Genomic DNA, 22,369 nt, shown 5'->3' on the forward strand with positions numbered 1-22,369 from the left:
CACAAAGCCAGAACTGTGCCGTATGTGATGCTGGAGAAAATTGAGAGTGAGTTGGACAGGTTGCTAAGAGAGAGCATAATTTTGCACGTTGAATTCAGCGACTGGGCAAGCTCCATCGTCCCTGTTCTAAAAACGGATGGCTCGGTCAGGATCTTTGGCGACTACAAGGCCACCATCAACCGAGTGTCCCTTCAGGACCAATACCTGCTTCCGAGAGCGGAGGATCTTTTTGCCACGCTGGCAGACGGCAAGCTGTTCACCAAGTTGGACCTCACTTCGGCCTACATGACCCAGGAACTGGCCGAAGAATCCAAGCTACTGACCACCATCACTACGCACAAGGGCTGTTTGTCTACAACAGGTGTCCGTTTGGCATTCGTTCAGCAGCCGCTATCTTTCAGAGGAACATGGAAAGCTTACTCAAATCCATCCCCGGAACAATCGTATTTCAGGACGACATCCTTATCACGGGTCGAGACACCGAGGAACACCTCCACAACCTGCAGGAGGTGCTACGCTGACTGGACCAGGTAGGCCTGCGACTAAAGAAATCCAAGTGTGTGTTTTTGGCCCCAGTGGTCGAGTTTTTGGGCAGGAGGGTTGCCACAGACGGGATCCGGCCTACCGAATCCAAATCGGAGGCGATCGGTCTTGCGCCCAGGCCCAGCAACACATCGGAGTTGCATTAATTTCTGCTACTATTGAACTATTTCGAGAACTTTCTGCCGAACTTAAGTACATTGTTGGAGCTGCTACACGTGCTCCTGTGTAAGGGTTGTGATTGGTTTTGGGGGGACTGTCAGGAATGGACTTTCAATTAGGCGCGGAACCTGCTTTGTTCTAATAAGTTATTGACCCTGTACGACCCCTGTAAGAAACTGGTTTTGACATGCGATGCATCATCCTATGGGGTTGGGTGCGTGTTGCAGCAGAGTAATGATGAGGGCCAACTACAACCTGTGGCTTATGCCTCCAGGTCGCTCTCCCAAGCAGAAATTGGGTATGGGATGGTTGAAAAGGAAGCACTCGCATGTGTCTACGGGGTGAAAAAGATGCACAGTACCTTTTTAAGGTTCGAGTTAGAAACGGACCACAAGCCGTTAACATCCCTGTTGTCCGACAACAAAGCTGTCAATGCCAATGCGTCAGCTCGCATACAGCGATGGGCTCTCATGTTGTCTGCGTATGATTACACCATACGGCACCGGCCAGGCATCGAAAATTGCGCTGACGTGCTCAGCAGGCTTCCACTGGCCACCACTGAGGGGGCAGCGGAGCAAAGCGCGGAGATGGTCATGGCTGTCGATGCCTTTGACAGCGCAGGCTCCCCCATCACAGCCCACCAGATCAAAATCTGGAGAAACAGAGATCCCCCCGCTATCTCTGATTAAGAAATGTGTCCTGACTGGGGATTGGGCGCTCGCACACAGAGCATGCTCTGAAGAGGTCAGACCGTTCCACAGACGGATGGATGAACTCTCCATCCAAGCCAACTGCCTACTATGGGGCAGCCGGATAGTCATGCCCCAGAAGGGAAGGGAAGCATTTATCACAGAACTCCACAGCGAGCACCCTGGCATCGTGCTAATGAAGGCCATTGCCCGGTCACATGTATGGTGGCCGGGAATTGATGCAGACCTGGAACACTGTGTTCGCAGGTGCACGACGTGTGCCCAGCTGGGCAATGCCCCCAGGAAAGCCCCACTCAGCCCGTGGCCCTGGCCCACCAAGCCATGGTCACATATTCACGTAGACTATGCGGGCCCATTCATGGGAAAAATGCTCCTCATTGTTGTTGATGCGTACTCGAAATGGATCGAGTGCATCATATTGAATTCGTGCACGACATCCACCACAGTGGAGTCTGCATGCGGTCTTTGTGACCCACGGCTTGCCGGACATCCTAGTTAGTGACAACGGCCCGTGTTTCACTAGCCATGAATTCCAAGAGTTCATGTCGGGTAATGGCATCAAACATGTCAGGACAGCGTTGTTCAAGCCGGCTTCCAATGGCCAGGCGGAACGTGCGGTCCAAATCATAAAGCAAGGCATGTTCCGGATTCAAGGACCCTCCCTTCAATACCGTCTATCGCGCCTCCTGCTGGCCTACAGGTCCTGACCGCACTCGCTCACGGGAGTCCCGCCAGCAGAACTACTCATGAAATGTACACTTCAAACTCGGCTGTCCCTCATTCAACCAGTCTTGTCAGACATTGTTGAGGGCAAGCGCCAGTCCCAAAATTAGTGCCACGACCATAACTCAAAAGGGAGATGGATAGAAATCGATGATCCTGTATTTGTTCTTAATCACGCTGTGGGGCCCAAGTGGCTCGAGGGTACTGTAGTTGGTAAAGAGGGGAATAGGGTCATAGTGGTCAGACTCAACAATGGGCAGATAATCCGCAAGCATCTGGACCAAGTAAAAAAAAAGGTTCAGCGTAGACACTGAGGAACCTGAGAAAAATCATGAGATGCTGCCGACACCACTGCCAGTGACCGAGCAACAAGAACCGTCAGCCACATGCACAGTCCCTGCGGCCAACCCGGACGAGCCGGAATCACCACAGGCAACAAAGACGCATGCCATGGCTCAATAACCAGAGCCCCAACTGTGGTGCTCCACGAGAGAGCGTCGACCACCTGAAAGACTCAATCTTTGACCCAAAGACGTTGGGGGGAGGTGATGTCATGTTTGTAACCTTCACATAACTGTAACCTTTATGTAACAACACTGTACACTGTATACACCTGAGTAATGCACACCTTGACTACAGGGGGTGAACTTGTGGGAGACACTCCTCACCTGGTCATCACTTCTTGGTCCTGTGAATAAAGGTACAGGTCACAGAGTGACCTTGTCTCCAGTATGTGCCTCGTGTTGATTTGCTGTAGTGTGTAAGGACACAACAAGCTAAATGTTGACACAAGTGTGTTAATCCGTGGTAACTGAGAGTAGTTTGGCCCTTTTAGTTTTATTTCTCTCGCACTAGGCAAGCCATAATAGCAGGAAAAGATTACTTACAGGTGAGGGTTCCTTAACTCAGACCACTAACTCCTTATGAAGAACAAGCCGCCTTAGGGAAACGCATGAACTCGAGTGTTGGTGATGGAACATTTGGAGGGCACGTGGCAGTTTAGGAATCAGTATGACATTCAGGTGTCATAACCAACACCTTGTTTCATCAGAAAGACAAGTACAAGGTCTCCTGGCAACACTCTCGCCCCAGGCACTGGCATCTGCTAGACTACATCATCATCCGAGCGAGGGACCACAAGGATGTCCACATTGCTCACGCCATGACAGGAGCTGACGACTGCTGGACTGACCACTGTCTAATTCGCTTTGTTATCACCATCAACTAAGCCTCAAAATGGCGGGGGCAACAGAAATACTGCCACAAAAAGATCAACACTGAAGCACTCAAAGATTCTGCAAAGAAAGCCCAACTCAGCCAACGCCTCACAGCCAAACTGATGACCTCCAATGAACCAGAGCCGCAGAGTATCCATAGTGCCTGGTCTGCCCTTAAGTCCACCCTAATTAACACCTGCGAAGAGACCCTTGGTAACTCTACCAGAAAACATCAAGACTGCTTCGATGAGAATAACCAGGAGATCCAGGAGCTAATAAACCTCAAACGCAAGGCATTTTTGAATTGGAAACAACTCCACAACTCAAGTGAAAGAAAACAGACCTACAGACAACTGAAGGCCGAGGTCCAATGAAAATTCATGACCTAAAGAACAAATGATGGGTCAAAAAAACACAGGAGATCCTGCATCTAGCCGACAATCACAACATTTGTGGATTTTTTAGCGCAGTCAAGTCCACCTACGGCCCAAGCACTCAAGGTCCTATTCCACGAAGAGCCAAGAACAGAGAGGTGCTCATCAAAGACAGAGAGGCAGTCAGTTCCCGCTGGAAGGAACACTTCGAGGATCTCCTCAACCAAGACTCTGACTTTGACGTGAGTGTCCTTGACTCCATCCCACAGCATGCTACCCATCAGCTCCTCAGCACAAATCCAGCCCGGCATGAGGTTGAAAAAGCCATCCAACAATTAAAGAACAAGGCCTCAGGAGCAGAGGGAATCCCTGCCGAAGTACTAAAGCATGGCGGAGAAGTACTCTTGCCGCGAATCCATGACCTCATCTCTCTTATCTGGAAGGAGGAAAGCCTGCCAGGGGATGTAAAATTGTTCAACCTCCAAAGCCTCCAGACCATAGAAACATAGAAAATAGGTGCAGGAGTAGGTCATTCGGCCCTTCGAGCCTGCACCGCCATTCAATGAGTTCATGGCTGAACATGCAACTTCAGTACTCCATTCCTGCTTTCTCGCCATACCCCTTGATCCCCCTAGTAGTACGGACTATATCTAACTCCTTTTTGGATATATTTAGTGACCAGATCCAAGGTTGCTCCAACATCTGTCATTGAATTACAATAAATCAGATGACGCTTGCATTTGTGCACACTTGGAGTCCGAACTCTAAACCATCGTTGACACCTTCACTGAAGCGTACGAGAGTCCTGGCCTCACATTAAAGATCAGTAAGACAAAGGTCCTCTAGTAACCCACCCCAGCCACACAGTACTGCTCCCTGGTTATCAAGATCCACAATGCGACCTTGGACAATGTTGACCACTTCCCATACATTGTGAGCCTACTATCAACAAGGTCAGACATCGATGACGAAGTCTAACACCGCCTTCAGGGTGCCAGTGCAGCCTTCGGCCACCTGAGGAAAAGAGTGTTCAAAGACCAGGATCTCAAACCCGGCACCATGCTCATGGTCTACAGAACAGTAGTGATACCCGCCCTCCTATATGCCTCAGAGACATGGACTATGTACAGTAGACATCTCAAAGCACTGGAGAAGTACCACCAACGCTACCTCTAGCACACCAATCTCAGCGTTCTCTCTCAGGCCAACATCGCCAGCATCAAGGCATTGACCACGCTTGACCAGCTCTGGTGGGCGGGCCACATTGTCCACATGCCCGATGCTAGACTCCAGAAAAAAGCACTCTACTCCGAGCTACATCAGGCGATCCCAAGAGGGCAGAGAAAACGTTTCAAGGACACCCTCAAAGCCTCCTTGAAAAAATGCAACATCCCCTTCGACTCTTGGGAATCCCTGGCCCAAGACTGCTCACAGTGGAGGAAGAGCATCCGAGAAGGCACTGTACGCTTCGAGTCTCTTCGCCGGGAGCACGCGGGAAGTCAACTACAAAAATCGGAAGGAACGTACGATAAATCTAGCACACCATCCAACCGTTCCTACAACCACCATCTGCCACAACTGCGACAGAAACTGTAGATCCCGCATTGGTCTCATCAGTCACCTTAGAACTCATTTTATTGTGGAAGCACGTTGTCCTCGACTCTGGGGGATTGCCTCAGAAGAAAATGACATTCTGCTTCTCATCCTATTGTACCCTTCATTAATTATTATTCCTTTGATAGTGACAAGTGAACTGGGCTTCTCAGGAAACCATTCCAATCTCTCGTCCTTTTTCCTCTAGATGTGTTGTATCATAAGAAATGAGCAGGCCCCTTAGTAAATGGTGATACCAGTACTTTACAGAACACACTCTCAGTCACCCTCACTTTATCCTTCCCAAGAACCCGACCAGAGACATCCAATCAAGGGGACATAGACAGTGAGGAAAAGAAGAGTGTACTGGGCCACACACACAGCACAAGTGGGTAGGTACCACACAAAGAGGAAGATATTGCTGGCTTGAGGATCAACGGGCATTGCCTCGCGGCTTAAGAGCTTGGAAATTTGTAGTTTGCTGGTCCTGTATTTAAAAGAATAATGTTTGCAGAGCATCCATCATAAGTGCAGCTGCATGGGCCTGTATCAGAAAGTGTGTAACAATGTGGGTTTAGTCTACTGGCAGCATGCACAGTACTGAGGCCACGTGGCCGCTCCAAAGACATTTAGCAGAGGGACACAGAACAGAAACCCTTAGGCAGTCTTTGCATCCTAAATAGAGACTCAGTCTGTTGCCATAAATGCCCTGGATGCTAGATTGGGAAGAGCTGTCTCTTCCCATTTGGGTTTAACTGGAGATTTCTTAGCCCACTTAAAAGAGAACTAACAGGGGCAACCTCCTCAGACTGGCCAGTATTCTCCAACAGTCCTGACCGCCACAGTCTAATGGATTCCCAAAATCCACCATTAATCATCCAGGATCCAACAAATTGCATTTAAAGGCAGGGACCTTCCCCATACCCTGCAAACTTTAGTGGGATCAGTACTGGAGGTCCCAGGTAGGTGCATCCTGACACTTAAGGTGGAATGACAGCCCCATGGGTTTTAGGTCCCTATCTCTCATACCCCTAAACTGATTTCTGTGCTGAATATTTAACAAGTCCTTTCTTGAGTTTGCCAACACTGTCCACCTCCACTGCTTCCCCAGGCATTCTGGTTCTTACATTCACTACCCTCAGTTTAAAATAATGTTACTGTGTTTTTTATCTTTACCATCTGTAATCATCCTTGAAAAATGCATCTGAATTGAGAAGATAAAATTATTTTAATGGGAGACAGCACAGTACAGTGGATTGGACTCTGGTCCTTCATCTCTTGGTCCAAAATTCAAATCCTCTGCAAACTGACTGGAATATTATTGCCCAATGAATGACAGCAATTTACATTTATATATCACCTTTCATGTAATAAAGTGGGACCAAGGGACAGAGTGTGAAGAGAAAAATTAGAGGATTTAGCTAAATGCATGGTCAAAGAGGTAAATTCTAAAGAGAACCCTTGAAGCAAAGGAGAAACGTCATAAGATTTAGGAAGAAAATTGTAGTGCGCAGGTGGCTGAAGGCTCTGCCAACAATGATGGCTCACCAGGGGAAGGCAGCAGCAGCCAAGTTCATGGCACCGTGGGTGGCTCTGCTGCACAGGAGGGGAAAGGGAATCATGCAGTAGAGTAGAATTAGAAGAGCACAGAATGGACAATAGGATATCAGTTGCAGACATAGAGAGGAGCAAGGCCAAGGGAAGATTTGAAAATGTTAAATCACTCGCTTCCTCTCACCCGAAAAATTTACAGATTTTATTGTCAAGTAAAGCACCCTGGTCTGGCATTATAATCCTGCCAAAAAAAATCCTGATATGATAAGAAGCCATATAACAAAGCTCAGCGGGAAGACTTCTAGGGAGAGAAATTAGCATTGTTTTCGCCCAGGGCTGCAAACGGTTTCTCGCCTGAGGGAGCGCTACCGCCTCCCGCAAAATTGCATGGGAGTTAGCGGAGGCGCAAGTCGATAGTGCCCTGGACCACTGCGCTTGTGATGATGACGTCATCGACATGCGCAGTGACCCGTTTTCACTCCGCAGTGGAAATTCGACAACAAACCACAGTTAGTGACCCTATATAATAATAAATTGGTGTGAGGTTCACCAGTGATGTATATGGGATCAGCAAATATGTATCATTTTTTAATTAGATGTTAGCCATCACTCAATGGAAGCACTCTCGCCTCTGAGTCAGAAGGTGTGGGCTCAAATCCTACTCCAGAGGCCACCATAATTTAGGTCGACACTCCAGTGCAGTACTGAGGGATGTTGCACTGTTGGAGGTGTTGTCCGTCAGATGAGAAATTAAACTGAGGCCCATCTGTCCTCTCAGGAGGATGGAAAAGATCCATGATTCCATTTTGAAGAAAAGCAGGGGAGTTCTCCACAGTGTCCTGGCCAATATTTAACCCTCAAACAAGATTACTAAAACAGATTATGTGATGATTTTCAAGTTGATGTCTGTGGGAGTTTGAAATCAAAGGCAACTTTCTGGTTCATTAATGGTTAATGAATCTTTCAATTCAATGCTAAGGAAAATATTCCCTTCTTCCCTGCTCCCACCTCTGCTCAGTGAGATCATTTAGAACAACAATTTGAAATGGTAAGACTGATTTGGGGCTGTGTGAGGGGGTGGTCATCAAATTTTGAGCATGCAAGGCTCATAATGTAACTGACTCTTTATAAAAACACACACACTGAATATAAGTCAGAGACATAAAAACACCACAAGAATATTTGTCATTTACTTCCAAGATATTTTGTTGTGTATCTTTTGAAAATGATCTCCATGGGTGAAAAGGAGACAATAATTAACGCTGCTTGAAATCTAATAAAGATTTTCAAATAACTAAAGAGGGTCAGTCTTTACAAAGAAATGTATACACACGTGTGCATACACAAACAATCCCCCACATTCCTGTGCGTCAAAGGAAGCTAGCATCTAATGAGAGGAAGTTACTTATGAAGTTTGTTTAAAGTGTCATGAAGCAAGTGACTAGCAATTGCCCCCAGATGTATTGACAGGTGGACCATACTAAACCTGAGGGAGGTGTTACAAGAATTCTGCCATTGTGAATAATAATCTTGCAAGACAACTAGTCCCATCAGTGAACACCCGCAAATGCAATTACATTATAGGTGCATGATGTACTGAAACATATTTTAAATACTGTAAGAAAATATTATTTTGAAAACATGCATGCGCAAAGATTTCAAGTAAGACAGATGAGTATCGTCATAAAGATTACTCTAAAGATACATCCAAACTGACAACACAGTCCCATTAAAACAATTACAAAACTAATAATGTTAGCCATTGTCCCTAGGAGGGTTTTCCAGACTTTCACTCAAGCTCAATCCCCGATCTGCTGGTTTTAAGAAGCCTCCTGTCCTCAAGTTCATTTAGTTGTAACTAAGACAAAAAACCTACACATTTCTGGAATATTTTGAAAGAGGAATTTTATTCAGTAGAGACTTGCAGCTTCTCATGTTCTTTCGACCTCTAAAATGGGACCAAAAAAAACTTCTAAACTGGTAATCTCAGCTAATTTCAATACATCCAAAACATGACTCCTCTACAGTCATTACCATATAACCAAGATATGCACACATTTATGACAAAGACACTACTTATGGATTTTGAACTATAATAGCTTAAGAGCAACATGTTTTTTTTAAATTCTGCAAATCTAGAAGCAGAAATCTTAAATGCCTATATACCCTCAAGTTCCTATTTCCTTTGAATTCATCTCAGAAGGTCAGAGTTCTCTCCACTTGTTCAATCAGAACACTTTGCTGCTACAGTCATTACAATTATCTCACATCCCCATTTATTCCCCAGTGTTCTTTTTAACCATGTTTACTTGGTAATTGTGCTTGCTATGAGGCCCCTTCCTTCCGTCTTTCAAATAGTTCAATAAAGTACAGAAAATTGTGTCATTTTGGTAATCTAGGCTAATTTTGTATGCTTATCAAATTAATTTTTTTCTTACGAAAAGGAATAAAAAGAAACACGATAAAGCATTCTATTCTAGTCAATTTATGTTAATGCAATTGGGCTATTTTTAACACATGACCAGTTAAGGTGCATTTCACTTTCTTTCCAAAAGTTCAAGAAGATGGTTAATTCAGTTCTTTCAAATGTTGAATGTTTTATCACTCTGAGATTTCCCTATGTCAAAATGGAGGCTGACAGGTTCAATATAACTAGTATAGAACAGGAAGGTGTGTGTTAACCATGAAAAGTAATTGCAGGATTAAAATATCTTCTATCCAGGAGAAGGAAACCATTTATCCAAATACCATTTATCAGAACCAGCTGGACTTCCCATCATGCCCACTATGCATAACTATTTCATCACATTATAGATCAGTTTACATACTGAGCACAGTTTAATATAGTATAATAACTGGAATTATTATATAATCAGTTATTTCAATTATTCACTTAACTGAACTGGGGTCTTTGCATCCGCTCTATTCTATAAATCTTGACAATTAGCTGGCCTCAACAAGGTTGGTAAGACCTGCAGTATTTTTGTTGATGGTAAATAATTAAACATATACTGTAGTTATAAAGGCACTGGTGGGTAGATCCAGACTTTGTATGATAGTGTAAAATGGGTGATAGTGAGTCAGCAGCCATTTTACATCTTCTTCGATTTTAAATTTCCATTGACGTCAATAGCCACCTCTTCCCTGTCCGCTATATACAAATGCCAAAGTGGAGGGGGAATGAGGTTCCTGGCCCATTTCCTTCCTGACCACTCTTCTGTTCACCAGTTTTGGGGACTACTGAATGAAGCCTGCTGGTGGTCCTGGGGACAGGGGCAGGAAGTCTCAAAAGTCCCTTGATGAAGGGAGAGGGCCTAGTAGTGACCTCCTCTGTCTCCATTTTTTCACAGACAGGAAAAGAGCATCTGGTTCATCAAGTCTGCCCCACACATTCATGATGTCTATACTTTCCTGCCCACCAGCAGCCAAAAATCAGATAAAAAGACAATGCCAATTAGAATGATAAAAACTAGTCTAGGAGACCTCGATGACCATTCTTATATTGCCTGGTATTTCAGCTATCTCTTCTAAAATGTGATCTCCGCCCCAGCCAAGAACGAGTCCAGCTCTCTTTTGAAGGTTTGCAAAAAATCAGAACAACAACCACAACAACAACAACTTGCATTTATACTGCAGCTTTAAAGTAGTTAAACATCTCAAGATACTTCACATAAGGAGATATTGAGACAGGTGACCTAAAGCTTGGTCAAAGAGGTAGATTTTAAGGAGGAGAGATAGAGATGCGGAGAGGTTTAGGGAAGGAATTCCAGAGCTTAGGGCCTTGGCAACTGGAGCGACGAAAATCACTGCACGAACCGGCAACTTGTTCCAAAGATCCATTATCCTCTGGGATGCTATCCTCTGCCTAACATCTTACTTAGCCCAACCCTTGCTTAACCTATATGCATGACCACTGGCCTTCCCCAATCTATTAAATTGAAATAATGGGGGGGATTTTTAACCCCCAAAAATAGGTAAATTGGGATTGGGTGGGAGTTGAAAGAGTTAAAAATCTGAATCCCATCCCCTACCCAACCAGTTCCCGTTTTAACGGAGCTGGGATGGGTGGCGGGCACTTTAAATATTATAATGAGGCTAAAGGGAGGAGAGTACTGCTGGATTCAGGAGCTAAGTGCCTTTCCACTTAACTGCTGGAACAAATGTTCTTGCTTCATTAAACCCCGCGATCGGACACCCCCGACCCATCCAATCTTCCCCCGAGCACACGCCAAGGCCCCCGATGCCGCGCCTATCCCCAAGCATTCTCTAATCCATCCTCCAGCTTTTGATCCTTGGCCCCAAGCCTCTGACGCCCCCCCCCCCCCCCCACCACTACCACAACCTCCTCTGGCCTTCAGACCACCGACCTCCAATTCTCCCTCCGGCCTTCTGACCCCCTGGCCTCCAATCCCCCCTCTGGCCATCCTACCTCCCCTCTTTGACCCTCAATCATCCCTAATGCTTTCCGACCTCCCCTATCCGGCCCCCAATTACCCCTCTGGCCTTCCAACCTCCCTCCCTCCAGACCCCAATCACCCCAACAGCCTTCCAACCTCCACGTCTCCCTAATGTAGCCATTATTAAGGAAGTACAGGCAACTCTCCATTATCCGGGTCCCTCGGGGATTGGGCTATGCCGGGTAAACAATTTCTCTGTTAGAGCGAGTTGACATTATAAATTAAAACTTCAATGAATAAATACTGTGCAATCAGCTACAAACAGTAACAAGGCAGTTAAGTATGGACATTTACAGCATGCAAATGGCCTCGAGGAGGAGATTGTCTAGCTCGGGGTTCCGGAGCGCGCTGACGTCCCAGGCCGAAAGGACTCCAACGTCAGCAGCCCCATGTCTTCCCAGGCCGAAAGGACACTGAATGCTCCGGCCCGATGCCTTCCCAGGCGGAAAGGACTCTGACATCAGTGACAGCTGCGGGAAACAGCAGCTGCAGCAGTGCGCACACACACGGAATTTTAAATGCCATTACAACGGTTTCCCATTGCATCCGTGTGCGGATAATCGAGAGTTGCCTGTCGTAGCAGGACATTTAGAAAATCATAACGCAGTCAAGCAGAGTCAGAATGGTTTTATGAAAGGAAAATTACATTTGACAAATTTGCTGGTGTTCTTTGATGATGTAATGAGCAGGGTGGATAAGGGGGAACCAGTGGATGTGGTGTATTTCAATTTCAAGAAGGCATTCGATAAGGTGCCACATAAAAGGTTACTGCACAAGATAAGAACTCATGGGGTTGGGGGTAATATATTAGCATGGATAGAGGATTGACTAACTAACAGAAAACAGAGAGTCGGGATAAATAGGTCATTTTCAGGTTGGAAAACTGTAACCAGTGGGGTGTCATATGGATCAGTGCTGGGACCTCAACTATTTACAATCTATATTAATGACTTGGATGAAGGGACCGAGTGTAATGTAGCCAAATTTGCTGATGACACAAAGATAGGTTGGAAAGTACATTATGAGGAGGACACAAAGAATCTGCAAAGGTATATAGACAGGCTAAGTGAGTGAGCAAAAGTTTGGCAGATGGAGTATAATGTGGGAAAATGTGAGGTTATCCACTTTGGTAAGAAAAATGAAAAAGCAAATGAATATTTAAATGAGGAGTGATTACAAAATGCTGCAGTACAGAGCAATCTGGGGGTCCTGCACATGAAACAAAAAAAGTTAGCATGCAGATACAGCAAGTAATTAGAAAGGCAAATGGAATGTTGGCCTTTATTGCGAGGGAGATGGAGTATAAAAGTAGGGAAGTCCTGCTACAACTGTATAACTGTGATGAGACCACACCTGGAGTACTGTGTACAGTTTTGGTCCCCTTATTCAAGGAGGGATATACTTTCATTGGAGGCAGTTCAGAGAAGGTTCACGAGATTGATTCCTGAGATGAAGGGGTTGTCTTATGAAGAAAGGTTGAGCAGGTTGGGCCTATACTCATTGGAGTTTAGAAGAATGAGAGGTGATCTTATTGAAACATATAAGATTTGAGAGGGCTTGACAGGGTAGATGCAGAGAGGATGTTTCCCCTCGTAGGGAATCTAGAACTAGGGGGCATAGTTTCAGACGGAAATGAGGAGGAATTTCTTCTCTCAGAGGGTCGTGAATCTTTCGAATTCTCTACCCCAGAGAGCTGTGGAGGCTGGGTCATAGAATATATTTAAGGTGGAGATAGTCACATTTTTGAATGATAAGGGAGTCTAGGGTTATGGGGAGCGGGCAGGGAAGTGGAGTTGAGGCCAAGATCAGATCAGCCATGATCTTATTGAATGTTGGAGCAGGCTCGTGGGGCCAAATGGCCTACTCCTGTTCCTATTTCTTATGTGCTATGTTCTTATGCACTCTGGCCTCCGATCACCCCTCTGGCCCCAAACAACCCTCCGACTCCCAATCACCCCTCCAACCCCTGATCATCCCTACAACTGTCTATCCTCCCCCCACTCCCATTCCGGCCCCCGATCACCCTTCCAACCCCTGATTACTCCAACAGCCTTCTGATTTTCCCCCTCTGGTACCTGATCTCACTCCAGTCTTTCGACCTCTTCCCTCTGGCCCCTGATCACCCTACAGCCTTCTAACCTCCGCTTTCCAGCCCACAATCATCCCTACAGCCTACTGACTTCCCACCCTCTGACCCCCAACCCCTCCCTCCCACCCCCCCCGACCCCGAACACCTCCTCCCATTCCGGCCTTACGACCTCCCACCTCCGGCACCTGATCTCCTTTCGGCCTCTGATGCCCCGTCCCCATCCATCCCTCCTCTCTGCAGCATGGCACCACAGGCCTACCCATCTGCCAACCAGCCAGCCTCTTCATCTGGCTGGCTGTGAGCAGGAAACAGTGATTCTAAATACTAATCAGGCCCTACCGTTAAATGCGGCAGGGCCCACGTGAAACCCATTCTTCTGGGTTTCCCGACCACATTGCAATCCCCCTGCTGCCACTACACATATCCGCTCCGTTCCCATCCATCCACCTCCAAATTAAAATTCTGACCAATGTTTCAATAGGAACACTTGAGACTGCGTTAGCACAATTCAATAAAAACATTGTCCCCCAGCAGATATTTACTGGAAGCTAAGCAAATCTTAGGTGGAGACCCAAAGTTATGATGAATCTTGGCCAGGGATTTCCAAACATCTGTAAACTTGCAACAATGCTGTTATGCACTCATGCTGCAAGTCCTTCAACCTCGTCAATAGAAATATTAAGAGATCATTAAACAAAAGAAACTACAGACTCAAGCCTGGAGATGCATGGTGTCAGCTTAAGTATAATGACAGCTGCAAAACAAGTTATATGTGTGATTACCATATTTAATTTAAACCAAACTCTGTCTCCCTATGTCTCTCAGACACTTTTCAATCTTGCTGAAGACTTATGGCAAAAGGTTGATTCATGAAAGTGTATGATTCTATAAATTCAGCTTTCAACAATTTTTTAATTTGCAAGGGTTTTTTTGCAGGTACATGCTTTGTAGATAACATTGATTGTAGATTTTTTGTGGATTATCACAATTTAGAAGTTACAATTTGATGCTCTGTTCAAAGTGAATCTGTAAATGGCGACCACAACTACAGAAGATGCAAGTTTCCATTGGCTATTCACTAACAATATAAATACCATCAAACATTTAAACTGATGTCATTGCTTAATTGGCAAATATTTGACATGCATGGTTTCCTTCACACAATATGGATTTACCGCTGTTAAAATGAGCAGTAAACGTCTTAGCCATCCACTTAATAGCCACTTTCATACCAATGGTCGTTTAGCTTGGATTCCAGCAGACTGGTGTCTGTGAGCCAGCTCCTTGATTTTACGACCATAAAAGTGCTAGTTAATTAACATCGAACATGAATTATCAGCCACTGTGTAAATGAGGCTTGAATTGGTGGAGACTTTTTATTGTATTTCTGTACCAATTTTAATGCCTTTCCAAGTAAATATATTTTAATATGATGCCACAATTGTGGTTGAGCTTTATCATTCTTTTCAGTAATGCATTTTTTACTATTCCACTTTCTAAGGCCCCAAGTTTCCACATGATTTGCTCCTGATTTTTAGGAGCAACTGGTGTAGAACGGAGTATCTTAGAAATCGGAATTCTCCACATTTAGTTTTCTGCAGTTCTAGTCAGGTAGAACAGTTTCACTTTGGAACAGAATTTTTTTTTCAAAAGGGGGCGTGTCTGGCCACTGACGCCTGATTTGAAAGTTTCCACAGTGAAAACGTACTCCAAACTAACTTAGAATGGAGCAAGTGAAGATTTTTGTACGCTTGAAAAAACTTGTCTACACTTTAAAAAAATCAGGCGCAGGTTACAAATTAGGCGTAGGGAACGAGGTGGGGGGGGGAGGGGGGGAAGGGAAGTCATTAAATTCTACAATCAATCCTTAGTTATACTTATACAAATATTATACAAATAAATCCAACCTGAATAAAAATTTATAAGCAAAGAAAAGATTAAATAAACCATGTTCCTACCTGTGTGAAAGTGCTTCAGGCAGGCCTTTCAGGCAGCGGTGTGGCGTCAGTGTCTCGACGGCAGGCAGCAAGCAGCCTTTGAGCTGAGCTGCGGTGCTTGAGGCAGGCCTTCATTCCCCGCGAAGATGCAGCACCCGGACAGACTTGAGGCCATTTGGCCATGGGATGGCAGCAGCGTCAGTGGCTGGTCGGGAGCCGAAGAATCAGGAGCAGACGTGAGGCCATTCGGCCATGGGATTGTAGCGGTGTCAGTGGCTGGTCAGGAGCCGAAGAAAGAACAGCAGCAGCCTTCGAGCTGTGAGGGAGACTGACTGAGGCCATTTGGACAGGGAGAGGCAGCCACATCGACATCTTTATATTTAAATTTGCAGAATGGGTGCACCACATATTATGCAATGGTTTGCTTCCTCATGCAAGAAATTCTTTGTTCTTGGTGGAAGTTGATCCATTGCAAAGTTGAATTGGCACTTTTATTTCTCCAAACACACAGTCCTTAATTTGCAGGCACCGGTTCTGCAAGTTTAGCAGTGAAAAGCTGAACTCACTGATTTCAGCAGGTGATTTATTCAGCAGTGCTGCTAAAAGCACTCCCTCACACACAGAAATATCAAGAAAATTAAAATACAAGCCTTTGCAGGGGTCCAAGAAACAAATCTTCACTTTTTCTGCAGTACTGTTAAAAATGGCCGAGTGCCAATGTTTACTTCAGACTGCGTGTGCGCGAACGCTCCAACGCGCACGCGCAGGGTTGCCGGCACCAAGAAGCCTCATTTCAATTGTACCCGCCCCTTCCTACTTACAAAATCGGCGCGAGTGGTAGGCTCTGCCCCCTGTGCGCCACGCCAAGCAGACATCGAGCTCCAAGGAGCTCGAGAATACCGCACTTTTTTTTCCGGCGTCGTTTTCGGCGCGAAAAACAGGCGTCCAGCTCTGAGGTGCGCCTTTTTTGCCGCGTGTGGAAACTTGGGGCCTAAGTCTCCACTTCCAAGCTGCATTGTTCCAACCAGGAGCTGGAGCTGCTGGATTTTCCATTGTCGATACTGATATAATTTTACATCAACTATTAGGAACAGACAGGTTCTCCTAGACCTTTCTTTCTTCCCATTCTAGAGCAGGAATTTCACAACTAGACACTCTATCCAGTAGTTCATTCAAAAGCTCCGTCAACCCCAACTATGGGTAACAGCTAAATGTTCAAGGTAGATGTTTAATCCCAACTCTATTGATACTATTACCAATGAAGCTGCCCACCCTAATCCCACTTGGACACTGAATTCACTCAGCTGTCTGGCACGGTTCAAGTGCACACTACTTCTGGGAGTGAAATTCCCTCCGTTCTCACAATTCACAAAGCTCCTTAGAAGGGAGAAGCAGAGATTTGTTCAAGATATTAGATACAACAGTTTTATGAACTTAGATTGAAATAGAAGCAGCTGTTCAAAGCATACCACCCCACCATGGCAGCTTGTAATGAATACAGAGTGGGTAGTACACATTTGAAAGGTCCCATAGTCACTCAGATATACAACACAGATAAAGGCACAGCTGCGTAGGGCAGACGTATGATCACACCCTGAGAATGCGAGTGGCCATTGTGCTCGTGCAGACAACACTGTGACAGGTGGCACATAATAAACTGTTCAAAGCTCAGTCTGGTATTTGTGTGATAGTATGGGATAATAGGCAAGAGTATGGTCAGATCCTGCATAGTGCTTATAAGGCAGGTGCTCAAGGTCCTCTATCTGGGGTGGTTGTGGGGGCGGGGCGGGGAAGGGGGGGTGACAGGATCATGTAACAACGTCCCCAACAGCAAGTGTCCAAAGCTCTGCAGCTGGAGGTGCTGGGAAGTAGTGAGATACTGAAGGTGTGACCCCCGTGATTCCACAGGGTTCCTTCAAAGAATAGAAGGTGTGACCAGCAAGCTGCAAATACCAAAGTCAGATTTCATTCAAAAGCAAGTCTAACTGGAAGTTTTTGTTTAGAATCAGACACCACATTGTTTTCAGAAGTAATTTCACTTGCAAGTTATTAAGGAAACTGTTGTGTATCTGTAAAGCATGCACTCCCATGTTCCGCCACCAGGGATCTCAGCCCCTGAAGTCCCAAGGGATCCCAGCATCCCTTGGGAGCACTGTATATAAGCTGGCCCCTAAGCATGTTCCTCACTCTGGAGTGTCTTATTAAAGACTGAGGTCACTGTTACTTTAACCTCCCTGTGTGCAGCCTCATCTGTGTTAGGAACATAATAACTGGCGACGAGAATACGAATCCAATGCAAAGATATAGCAAACTGTGGGCATCCTGGAGAAGTTGTCAGAGGGTGAGGACTGGGAAGCCTATGTTGAACAGCTAGACCAGTACTTTGTAGCCAACGAGCTGGACGGTGAAGGAAGCGCTGCAAAAAGGAGAGCGGTCCTCCTCACAGTCTGCGGGGCACCGACCTACAGCCTCATGAAGAATCTTCTGGCTCCAGTGAAATCCACAGATAAGTTGTATGAGGAGCTGTGTACACTGGTTCAGGAGCATCTTAACCCGAGGGAAAGCGTGCTGATGGCGAGGTATCGGTTCTACACGTGCCAGTGATCTGAAGGTCAGGAGGTGGCGAGCTACATTGCCGAGCTAAGGCGACTTGCAGGACAATGTGAGTTTCATGGCTACCTGGAGCAAATGCTCAGAGACTTTTTTGTACTGGGCATTGGCCACGAGGCCATCCTACAAAAACTTTTGACTGTAGAGACACCGATCCTCAGTAAGGGCCATTGCGATAGCATATGTGTTTATGTCCACCAGTGATAACACCAAACAAATCTCTCAGCACACAAGCGCTAGCAATGTTCATAAATTAACTGGAACTGTGTTTGCAAGCAGAAATGTACAGGGCAGAACCCATGAGTCTGCAACTGCCAGCAGATCTCAGGTGACCAGATGACTCAGAGTCCCCAACAAAGGATGAATGCAAGGCAATTCACACCTTGTTGGCATTGTGGAGACTTCCATTCAGCCTATTCATGCCGCTTCAAAGGGTATGTTTGTAAGAGCTGTGGAACAATGGGGCACCTCCAACGAGCTTGCAAATGAGCTGCAAGCTCTGCAAAACCTGCTAACCACCATGTGGCAGAGGAAGATCGGTCCATGGTGGATCAAAGCAATTTCGAGCCTCAGAGAGAGAAGGCAGATGCTGAAGTACACGGGGTGCACACATTTTCAACGAAATGCCCACCTATAATGCTAAATGTAAAATGGCTTACCCATAGCCATGGAACTGGACACTGCCGCTAGCCAATCCATTAAGAGTAAAAAGATGTTTGAGAGACTGTGGTGCAACAAGGCATTCAGACCTGCCCTGAGCCCTATCCACACGAAACTGAGAATGTACACCAAAGAGCTTATCACTGTCCTGGGCAGCACCATGGTCAAGGTCACTTACGAGGGCACGGTGCACGAACTGCCACTCTGGATTGTCCCAGGCGATGGCCTCACACTGCTTAGAAGGAGCTGGCTGGGCGAAATCCACTGGAACTGGGATGACATCCGAGCACTATCACTTGTCGATGAGGCCTCATGTACCCAGGTTCTTAACAAATTTCCTTCCCTTTTTGAGTCAGGCATTGGAAACTTTTCCGGGTGAAAGTGCGGGTCCACTTGGTCCCAGAGGCACGACCCATTCACCACAAGGTGCGAGCGGTACCTCACATGATGAGGGAGAGAGTGGAAATCGAGCTGGACAGGCTGCAATGCGAGGGCATCATTTCCCCAGTTGAATTCAGCAAGTGGGCCAGCCCGATTGTTCCAGTACTCAAAAGTTATGGCACGGTCAGCATTTGCGGCGATTATAAAGTAACTATTAATCGTTTCTCGCTACAGGACCAATACCCGCTACCTAAGGCAGACAATCTATTTGCGACGCTGGCAGGAGGCAAAACGTTCACTAAGCTCAACCTGACTTCGGCCTACATGACACAGGAGCTGGAGGAGTCTTCGAAGGGCCTCACCTGCATCAACACGCACAAGGGACTGTTCATCTACAACAGATGCCCGTTTAGAATTCAGTCTGCTGCAGCGATCTTCCAGAGAAACATGGAGAGCCTACTCAAGTCGGTACCACACATGGTAGTCTTCCAGGACGACATATTGGTCACCGGTCAGGACACCGCCGAGCAACTAGAAAACCTGGAGGAGGTCCTCCAGCGACTGGATCACGTAGGGCTGCGGCTGAAGAGGTCAAAATGCGTCTTCATGGCAACAGAAGTGGAGTTTTTGGGGAGAAAGATCGCGGCGGATGGCATTCGGCCCACAGACGCCAAGACAGAGGCTATCAGGAATGCGCCCAGACCACAGAACGTCACAGAGCTGCGGTCATTCCTGGGACGCCTCAACTATTTTGGTAACTTCCTACCGGGGTTAAGCACCCTTTTAGAGCCCCTACATGTGTTATTGCGCAAAGGTGAGAACTGGGTATGGGTAAAAAAACAAGTAATTGCTTTTGAGAAAGCCAGAAACATTTTATGCTCCAACAAGCTGCTTGTATTGTATAACCCGTGTAAAAGACTTATGCTAGCATGTGACGCATCGTCGTACGGAGTCGGGTGTGTATTAAAACAAGCTAATGTTGCGGGGAAGTTGCAACCTGTCGCCTATGCTTCCAGGAGCTTGTCTAAGGCCGAGAGGGCCTACAGCATGATTGAGAAAGAGGCATTACCGTGTGTGTTTGGGGTAAATAAAATGCATCAGTACCTGTTTGGTCTCAAATTTGAGCTGGGAACCGATCACAAGCCCCTCACATCCCTGTTCGCTGAAAACAAGGGGATAAATACTAAAGCCTCAGCCCGCTATACAAAGGTGGGCACTCGTGCTATCAGCATATAACTATAACATCCGCCACAGGCCAGGCACCGTGAACTGTGCAGTTGCTCTCAGTCGGCTACATTGCCCACCATGGGGGTGGAAATGGCACAGCCTGCAAACTTGTTGATGGTGGTGCAGCCTGCAGACTTGTTGATTGAAGTGTTTGAAAATGATAAATCACCTGTCAAAGCCCGCCAGATTAGGACTTGGACCAGCCAAGATCTTCTGCTGTCCCTAGTAAAAAACTGTGTACTGCATGGGAGCTGGGCCAGCATCCCCGTTGAAATGCAAGAGCCAATCAAGCCATTCCAGTGGCAAAAGGACGAGCTGTCCATTCAGGCAGACTGCCTGTTGTGGGGTAATCGCGTAGTGCTACCCAAAAAGGGCAGGGAGACGTTCATCTCGGATCTCCACAGCACACACCCGGGTATAGTAATGATGAAAGCGATAGCCAGATCCCACGTGTGGTGACCCGGTATCGACTCTGACTTAGAGTCCTGTGTACAGCAATGCAGTGTGTGTGCTCAGTTGAGCAACGCGCCCAAAGAGGCACCACTAAGTTTGTGGTCCTGGCCCTCTAGACCATGGTCGAGGATCCATGTCGACTATGTGGACCCGTTTCTCGGTAAAATGTTCCTGGTGGTGGTGAATGCTTTTTCAAAATGGATTGAACGTGAAATAATGTCGGGAAGCAACGCCACCACCACCATTGAAAGCCTGAGGGCCATGTTTGCCACCCTGACATACTGATCAGTGACAACGGGCCATGTTTCACCAGTGCCGAATTTAAAGAATTCATGACCCGCAATGGGATCAAACATGTCACCTCGGCCCCGTTTAAACCAGCCTCCAATGGGCAGGCAGAGCGGGCAGTACAAACAATCAAACAGAGCCTTAAACGAGACACAGAAGGCTCACTCCAAACCCGCCTGTCCCGAGTACTGCTCAGCTACCGCACGAGACCCAACTCGCTCACAGGGATGCCCCCAGCTGAGCTACTCATGAAAAGGACACTTAAAACCAGACTCTCGCTGGTTCACCCCAACCTGCATGATCAGGTAGAGAGCAGGCTGCAGCAACAAAATGTAAATGATGGTCACAGGAAATTGATCTGAATAACCCTGTGTATGTGCTAAACTATGGACATGGTCCCAAGTGGATCACGGGCACGGTGATAGCTAAAGAAGGGAATAGGGTGTTTTAGTCAAACTAGACAATGGACAAATTTGCAGAAAGCACCTGGACCAAACGAGGCTGCGGTTCACAGACTGCCCTGAACAACTCACAGCAGACACTAACTTTCTCGAGCCCACAACATGCAACCAAAGGATCAACGACACCACGCCGGACCAGGAAATCGAATCCATCATGCCCAACAGCCCAGCAAGACCAGGCTCACCTAGCAGCACTGCAGGGCCAACAACACGCCAGTCCAGCAAGGGCACAGCCAACACACCAGAACAGACATTTTTACCGAGGCGGTCCACCAGGGAAAGAAAGGCTCCCGACCGCCTCACCTTGTAAATAGTTTTCACTTTGACTTTGTGGGGGGAGTGATGTTGTGTATCTTTAAAGCATGCACTCCCATGTTCCGCCACCAGGGAGTTCATCCCCTGAAGTCCCAAGGGATCCCAGCATCCCTTGGGAGCACTGTATATAAGCCGGCCCCTCAGGCCTGTTCCTTACTCTGGAGTATCTTATTAAAGACTGAGGTCACTGTTACTTTAACCTTCCTGTGTGCAGCCTCTTCTGTGTTAGGAACACAATAGAAACTAGCAGATCTTCCATAGCATTTCTCTTGTTGAATCAGAAGATATGCAGCTTTATAATGATGGGGTGTCAACCCACAATGTATTATTATATAATACAATTGATCTCATATGCCATTGCTTCCCGTGAAAAATAAAAACAAAATTGTATCTCTTCAATTGTTTCTCTTATTTCCTGCTCTCTAATTGTTCTTCTGGTTTTACGTTTGTCTCCCATTTTCTTTCTTCCCTCTTTCTCCTTACGTCTCTCAGACACTCTTCCTTCATTACGATAGTGGCTACATTTCAAATGTACTTAATTGCTTTAAATCACTTAGGGACATACTGAGGTCATAAAAGTTGCTATATAATTGCAAAACTTTCTTTTTTATTTTCTCA

General features: G+C 46.4%; 1 protein-coding gene across 1 annotated transcript in view; it reads right to left on the reverse strand.

The window, feature by feature from the left end:
• LOC139264466 (histone deacetylase 9-like) overlaps positions 1 to 22,369 on the reverse strand; it is a 1,015,340-nt gene that overhangs the window by 976,400 nt on the left and 16,571 nt on the right. The gene's annotated exons all lie outside the window — the stretch shown is intronic.

The sequence above is a fragment of the Pristiophorus japonicus genome, chromosome 5, assembly GCF_044704955.1.
Source record: "Pristiophorus japonicus isolate sPriJap1 chromosome 5, sPriJap1.hap1, whole genome shotgun sequence".
Taxonomy (NCBI): Eukaryota; Metazoa; Chordata; class Chondrichthyes; family Pristiophoridae; genus Pristiophorus; species Pristiophorus japonicus.